The sequence below is a fragment of the Gorilla gorilla genome, chromosome 1 (genome assembly GCF_029281585.2).
Source record: "Gorilla gorilla gorilla isolate KB3781 chromosome 1, NHGRI_mGorGor1-v2.1_pri, whole genome shotgun sequence".
NCBI lineage: Eukaryota > Metazoa > Chordata > Mammalia > Primates > Hominidae > Gorilla > Gorilla gorilla.
The window spans coordinates 85,369,121-85,375,120 of NC_073224.2; the positions used below are offsets into that span (position 1 = coordinate 85,369,121).

At 45.5% G+C, this 6,000-nt stretch overlaps 1 pseudogene; it reads right to left on the reverse strand.

Annotated features, from left to right (window-relative positions):
* The window catches only part of LOC101129480 (ganglioside GM2 activator-like), an 87,903-nt pseudogene extending 85,215 nt beyond the window's left edge, over positions 1–2,688 (reverse strand).
* Between the last annotated feature and the right edge of the window lie 3,312 nt (positions 2,689–6,000).

Sequence of the window (6,000 nt, forward strand, 5' to 3'; positions counted from 1 at the left end):
AGCTCACAGATGAGAGGCTGCCCATACCTCTCCTAGCACTGGAAGGGCCTTCTCCTTAAGATCAGACACGATGGATTTGGCCTTGTGGAGGGAGAAGTGGTGCCACTTGTTTTAAGAGGACAAGGAATGCACCGTCTTAGATCAGAGGCTGCAAAATGGCCACCCACAAGCTGGCTTTCCCCACTCACATGTCCGCTCAGCCCCTTTGGGCTGCACAGTGTTTAAGGAAAATAATTGCCGGGCACTATGGCTCACACCTGTAATCCCAGCACTTTGGGAGGCTGAGGCGGGCGGATCACGAGGTCAAGAGATCGAGACCATCCTGGCCAACATGGTGAAACCCTGTCTCTACTAAAAATGCAAAAATTAGCTGGGTGTGGTGGTGCGTGCCTATAATCCCAGCTACTCAGGAGGCTGAGGCGGGAGAATCATTTGAACCCGGGAGGTGGAGGTTGCAGTGAACCGATATCGTGTGACTGCACTCCAGCCTGGTGACAGAAGGAGACTCTGTTTAAAAAAAAAAAAAAAAAAGAAAAAGAAAAATAATTAGTTGCCAATCTTTTAAAACGGTAAGATTTCATATAAAATTCTGGATTTTTGGCTTCTCTAGGAGTAAAAATTGAAACTATCTGTCAAATACTGGGCCTATGACATTCTTATGTGGCACTAACTTGTTATAGCAAGGTAGCAGTTGTCGTCACAGACTGGCTGGCTGTGTACTCTCCAACTTACTCCAGTCCTTGTCACCCTTAATTATATTTCCAACTGGAGACCAGGCCTCAGCAGCCTTGTATCAATGCACATGTGCTGTGACTTTCTGTATAGAATAAGAAAGAGTTACATTGTAGTATTATCTTTATCTAAAAAGGAAAAACAAACATCTCCCTTGGAAGCAACCTGTTTCTCACGGTCCTTGTCACTCATCTCTTGCTTGGCCCTGTGGGCACCTGTGTTTGTAAACAATAGAGTGTAAACACTCCTATCTCCTATCTCCCCCAAGAGACTCCTCCCACACACCCTGCTCTCCAGGATACACTGTACCCCAGTATTAATTGGGCAAATCTAGAAAAGAAATCAAAATTAATCATAGAAGTTAAGGGATAAATAGACTAAGACCAACTACTTTTCCCCTTAATTGTAAGAGGGAGCTGGAGTAGAACAAAAATGTTAATACTCTCACTCTGCTTTTAACTCAGTGACAAAAGAAAAGTCACAAAGATTTTTCAGGAGGTCAAGATTAGATCAGTGTAAACATGAGGCCCCAAAACACATTGGTTCCCATTCCTCAACTGTTTTGGAAATGAATGAAGCTCTTTAGAGAGAATGTCTAAAGGAGGATGGGTAATGTGGCCAGCCCAGCAGATGTCCTGGGCTATCAAGAACTGTTCAACTCTGGCCAGGCATGGTGGCTCACCCTGTAATTCCAGCACTTTGGGAGGCTAAGGCGGGCAGATCACTTGAGGTCAGGAGTTCGAGACCAGCCTGGCTAACGTGGAGAAACCCTGTCTCTACTAAAAATACAAAAATTAGCTGGGCGCCATGGCGCCTGTCTGTAATCCCAGCTACTCGGAAGGCTGAGGCAGGAGAAGCGCTTAAATCTGGGAGGTGGAGGTTGCCCTGAGCTGGGATCGTGCCACTGCACTCCAGCCTGGGTGACAGAGTGAGACTCTGTCTCAAAAAACAAACAAACAAAACAAAACAAAAAAACTGTCCAACTCATCCTGCCTTAGTTCAGGGCTGCTTGTCCCAGCCTAAAATGTAAGTGGCACACAATGATTTTCAGTGAGGATAGCTGACTCATTGCAGAAAGGGGCTTGAAGGGGGGCAGAGAGTCAAAATTTGACATTGACAAGCACAAGACAGAGGAAAAGGAACCTTCCTCATATCCCTTAATTCTGCTGTGGCTGATGCCATGTTATATTCCCTTTAGAGAGACAGCAATCTTTTTTTTTTTTTTTTTTTTTTTGAGACCGAGTCTCGCTCTGTTGCCCAGGCTGGAGTGCAGTGGCACAGTCTGGGCTCACTGCAAGCTCCGCCTCCTGGGTTCATGCCATTCTCCCGCCTCAGCCTCCCAAGTAGGTGGGACTACAGGCGCCCGCCACCGGTTTCACCTTGTTAGCCAGGATGGGAGAGACAGCAATCTTGAGGCAGCTCAGACGCTTTCCTCCGCTGCTCAGGATGCTCTCAATGCGGTAGTTTCTGGTGCTGAGCCAGCTGGGCAGCTCCAGGTCAGGCACAGTGAACTCACTCATGGTGAGTAGGTGCCTACTTTGAAGGGACAGTGGCAAAGAAGCCCATAGGTATGCAGGGGCTCTGGGCAGGGCTCCCCAGGGGGAATGAAAATATCAAACACATCACAGAAGTTTTCATAGGCACAGCCGCCAATCTGTTCCATGCATGAGATCTTGACCCAGAAGCCAGACACTTCCTTCTCTACAGTTAATTCCTCCCTTCAGAGGAGATTTGAGGGGGACACTGGTTCTTGTCCTCAGCACTGACGATCACGTTCCCAGGAACTACGTTGGGGTCAGCTTCCAGAGACAGGCTTTTGATCACCACAGGGTCCTTCCCTTTGTCCCAGTTATCCCAGGGAAAGCTACTAATCTGGTTCAGGTGGACGTGGGCAGGGGCTGCTAGGCCTGCAAGAAGCAAGCCCAGGACAATCAGGAGTGGAGCCTCCATCAGGGATTGCACTGCGAAGGGTGAGTCTGTGTGGAGTTAACCACCCACATTTTCAATCCTTTAAGTTACAAATCTCAATAAACAAAGTTCTGGAAAAAAAATTATTCTGGCTTGTGTTGTGATTCTACCTCTTAGCCTGGTGAAAGAGAGACACAGAGAGCGAGAAGAAAGGAGAAGGGAAACAGAGAAAGGGAATAGTGTGATGGGGTGGGATGACAAGAGAACCTTGATTTATGGTTTCGTCAAGACTGCACACAATGGAGAAGGTCTTTTCTGTAAAAGAAATTAGGGGTGTTGTCACAAAGAGGGGAAATATGCTAGGCAGTCAAAATTTCCAACAACTGTCACAGCAGATATTCTATGCTTTTAAGCAAAACTTTTTCAGATGTCAAAATAGTCAGCATATGCGTAATTCATGTAATTATGATTATTTTCCTAAAAGGGATAAGTCATTTTTCTTAGTAGAAAGATGCTTATATATTCATTGCCCCAAATGGGCCATTTATCTATTCAACGTATATTTGTTGAATATTGATCATGTTTCAGTCACTGTTTTAGGTGTGGGTGATAGTGGTGAACAGGATATAAACACTGCCATCATAGAGATCACATTCTAGCAGGTCAAATACATGATTTTTTAAAAAAGTAGATAGACTCACATGACGATTTCAGGTAATAAATCAAGGTAAAAGGAATGGGAGTATTTTGCTTATGGTGATCAGAAATGACTTTTTTGTGGAGGTGACATATCAGTGGAGAATTAAATGACATAAAGGGTCATGGCAAGCAAAATTTGAGGAACGTTCTAAGTGGAGAGGGAAATAAGGATAAAGATGGAGGGCGGAAAAAAGCTTGCCATGTTTCAGTCACTGCAAGAAGGGCAGTGAAGCTGCAGCTGGGTGAGAGAGTTGGAGAGGGGCAGGAGATGAGATAAGAGCATTAAGTTGGTTGTCAGAGCATTAAGTTGGTCACCAGGGTATGAAGGGCCTCATATGGAGTCTGAAATCTATTATAAGTGAGTTGGGAAGCTCTTGAAGAGTTTTGAGTAGGGAAGTATATGCTTTATGGCAGCTGAAGGGAGAATGGATTTCAAGGAGCAAGAGTGGAAGAAGGAAGACTATTGCACTGAGAGGTGAAGCCAGCTGGGCTTCTGGGTCGGGTGGGGACTTGGAGAACTTTTCTGTCTAGCTAAAGGATTGTAAACACACCAATCAGCACTCTGTGTCTAGCTAAAGGTTTGTGAATGCACCAATCAGCACTCTGTAAAAATGGACCAATCAGCGCTCTGTAAAATGGACCAATCAGCAGGATGTGGGCGGGGCCAAATAAGGGAATAAAACCTGGCCACCAGAGCCAGCAGCAGCAACCCACTGGGGTAACCTTCCTTCCTGTGGTAGCTTTGTTCTTTCACTCTTCACAATAAATGGTGCTGCCGCTCACTCTGGGTCCACACTACTTTTAAGAGCTGTAACACTCACTGCGAAGGTCTGCAACTTCACTTCTGAAGCCAGTGAGACCATGAACCCACCAGGAGGAACAAACAACTCTGGACATGCCACCTTTAAGAGCTGTAACACTTGCTGTGAAGGTCTGCGGCTTCACTCTTCAAGTGAGCAAGACAATGAACCCACCAGAAGGAAGAAACTCCGTACACATCTGAACATCTGAAGGAACAAACTCCACTCACCAAGAGGGTGCGTGGCTTCATTCTTGAAGTCAGCGAGACCAAGAACCCACCAGAAGGAAACGCATTCCAGACACAGCTCTAGTCCAGGTCAGAGATGGACGGGGCTTGGGCTGAGGTGGAAGCTGTGAAGGCATTAAGAAGTCAGTTTCCATTTAGACATTATGAAGTATACAGATCTTGTTGGTAGATTGAGTGTAGGAGGGTGAATGAAAGAGAGTAACCAAGGCTAGCTCGTAAGTGCTTGGTTTGAGCAACTCGGCAAGTGAGATGGGAATGATTGGGATAAAAAGCAAGTTTTTGGTGTAGAAAATAGATCTGTTGGTCGGGTTTCGTGGCTCACGTCTATAATCCCAGCACTTTAGGAGGCCAAGGTGGGTGGGTCACCTGAGGTTAGGAGTTCAAGACCAGCCTGACCAACAGGGTGATACCCTGTCTCTACTGAAAATACAAAAAATTAGCTGGGCATGGTGGCAGGCGCCTGTAATCACAGCTACTCGGTAGGCTGAGGTAGAAGAATTACTTGAACCCGGGAGGCGGAGGTTGCGGTGAGCCAATATTGTGCCATTGCACTCCAGCCTTGGTGACGAGCAAAATTCCACCTTGAAAAAAAAAAAGAAAATAGATCTGTTTTGGCTATGTTAAATTTGAGATACGTATTGGACAACCAAAGGAAGCTGCTGAACTTTGTATAGACAAACCCGGGACTCTGAGGAGAAATAAATCTTTGAGAGGTCACTGTAGAGCTGGTCACTAAAACCATGGACCTGTGGTTAGAAGGAGAGTGTAAGTACAGAGAAAAGAGAGCTAAGAAAAACAAAACACAAAAAACTGAGTAAAAGAAGAAAGTGAGAGCAAAGGAGGAGTAGGAAAATGGGCTTTAGAGTTTTGGGGAAGGCCGGTCACGGTGACTCGTTTCTGTAATCCCAGAACTTTGGGAGGCCGAAGTGGGAGGATCTATTGAGCTCAGGAGTTCAAGACCAGCCTGAGCAACATAGGAAAATCCCATCTCTACAAACAATTTAAAAAATTAGCCAGGCATGGTGAGGCGTGCCTGTGGTCCCAGATACTCGGGAGGCTAAAGTGAGAGGATCATTTGAGCTTAGGAGGTCAAGGCTGCAGTAAACTGTGATGGTCTGAGGAGATGGCTGAAGCAAAGATTTCGGAGACAGGAAATGATCCTCAGTGGTCAAGGACTTGAGAAGCCCAAGTGTTGGTTGACTCATGTATTTGGATTGTAGAATCAGTAAGATGCATGATAGCAGTTGTGGTAGAAAGACACAGAAGCTCAAGAGCTTCACATCTTTAAGGAACGAGGGAGGTTGATAGATAGTTATAAAATAAAAGGGCAGGGGATATGAGAACATCTAATGGAATGTTCTTTAAAGAGTAAAACTTTTGTATATGAGAATGAGGGGCAAGGATATTTATACCATCTCCAGGCATTGTGAGAGGTTGAATGTGGAAAGAAAAAATTACACATGAGGAGAACCCAGGTGTAGCAGTTTACTCAAAGGGGTTATTGAGGAGCACATAGAGTAGGAAACACTCAGGTGTTTGAGGATAGAGGGGGTTTTGCTGACACTTGTGAATTCCATAGGACATAGTAGAGATATTTGTGTGGCTCAGGAAGG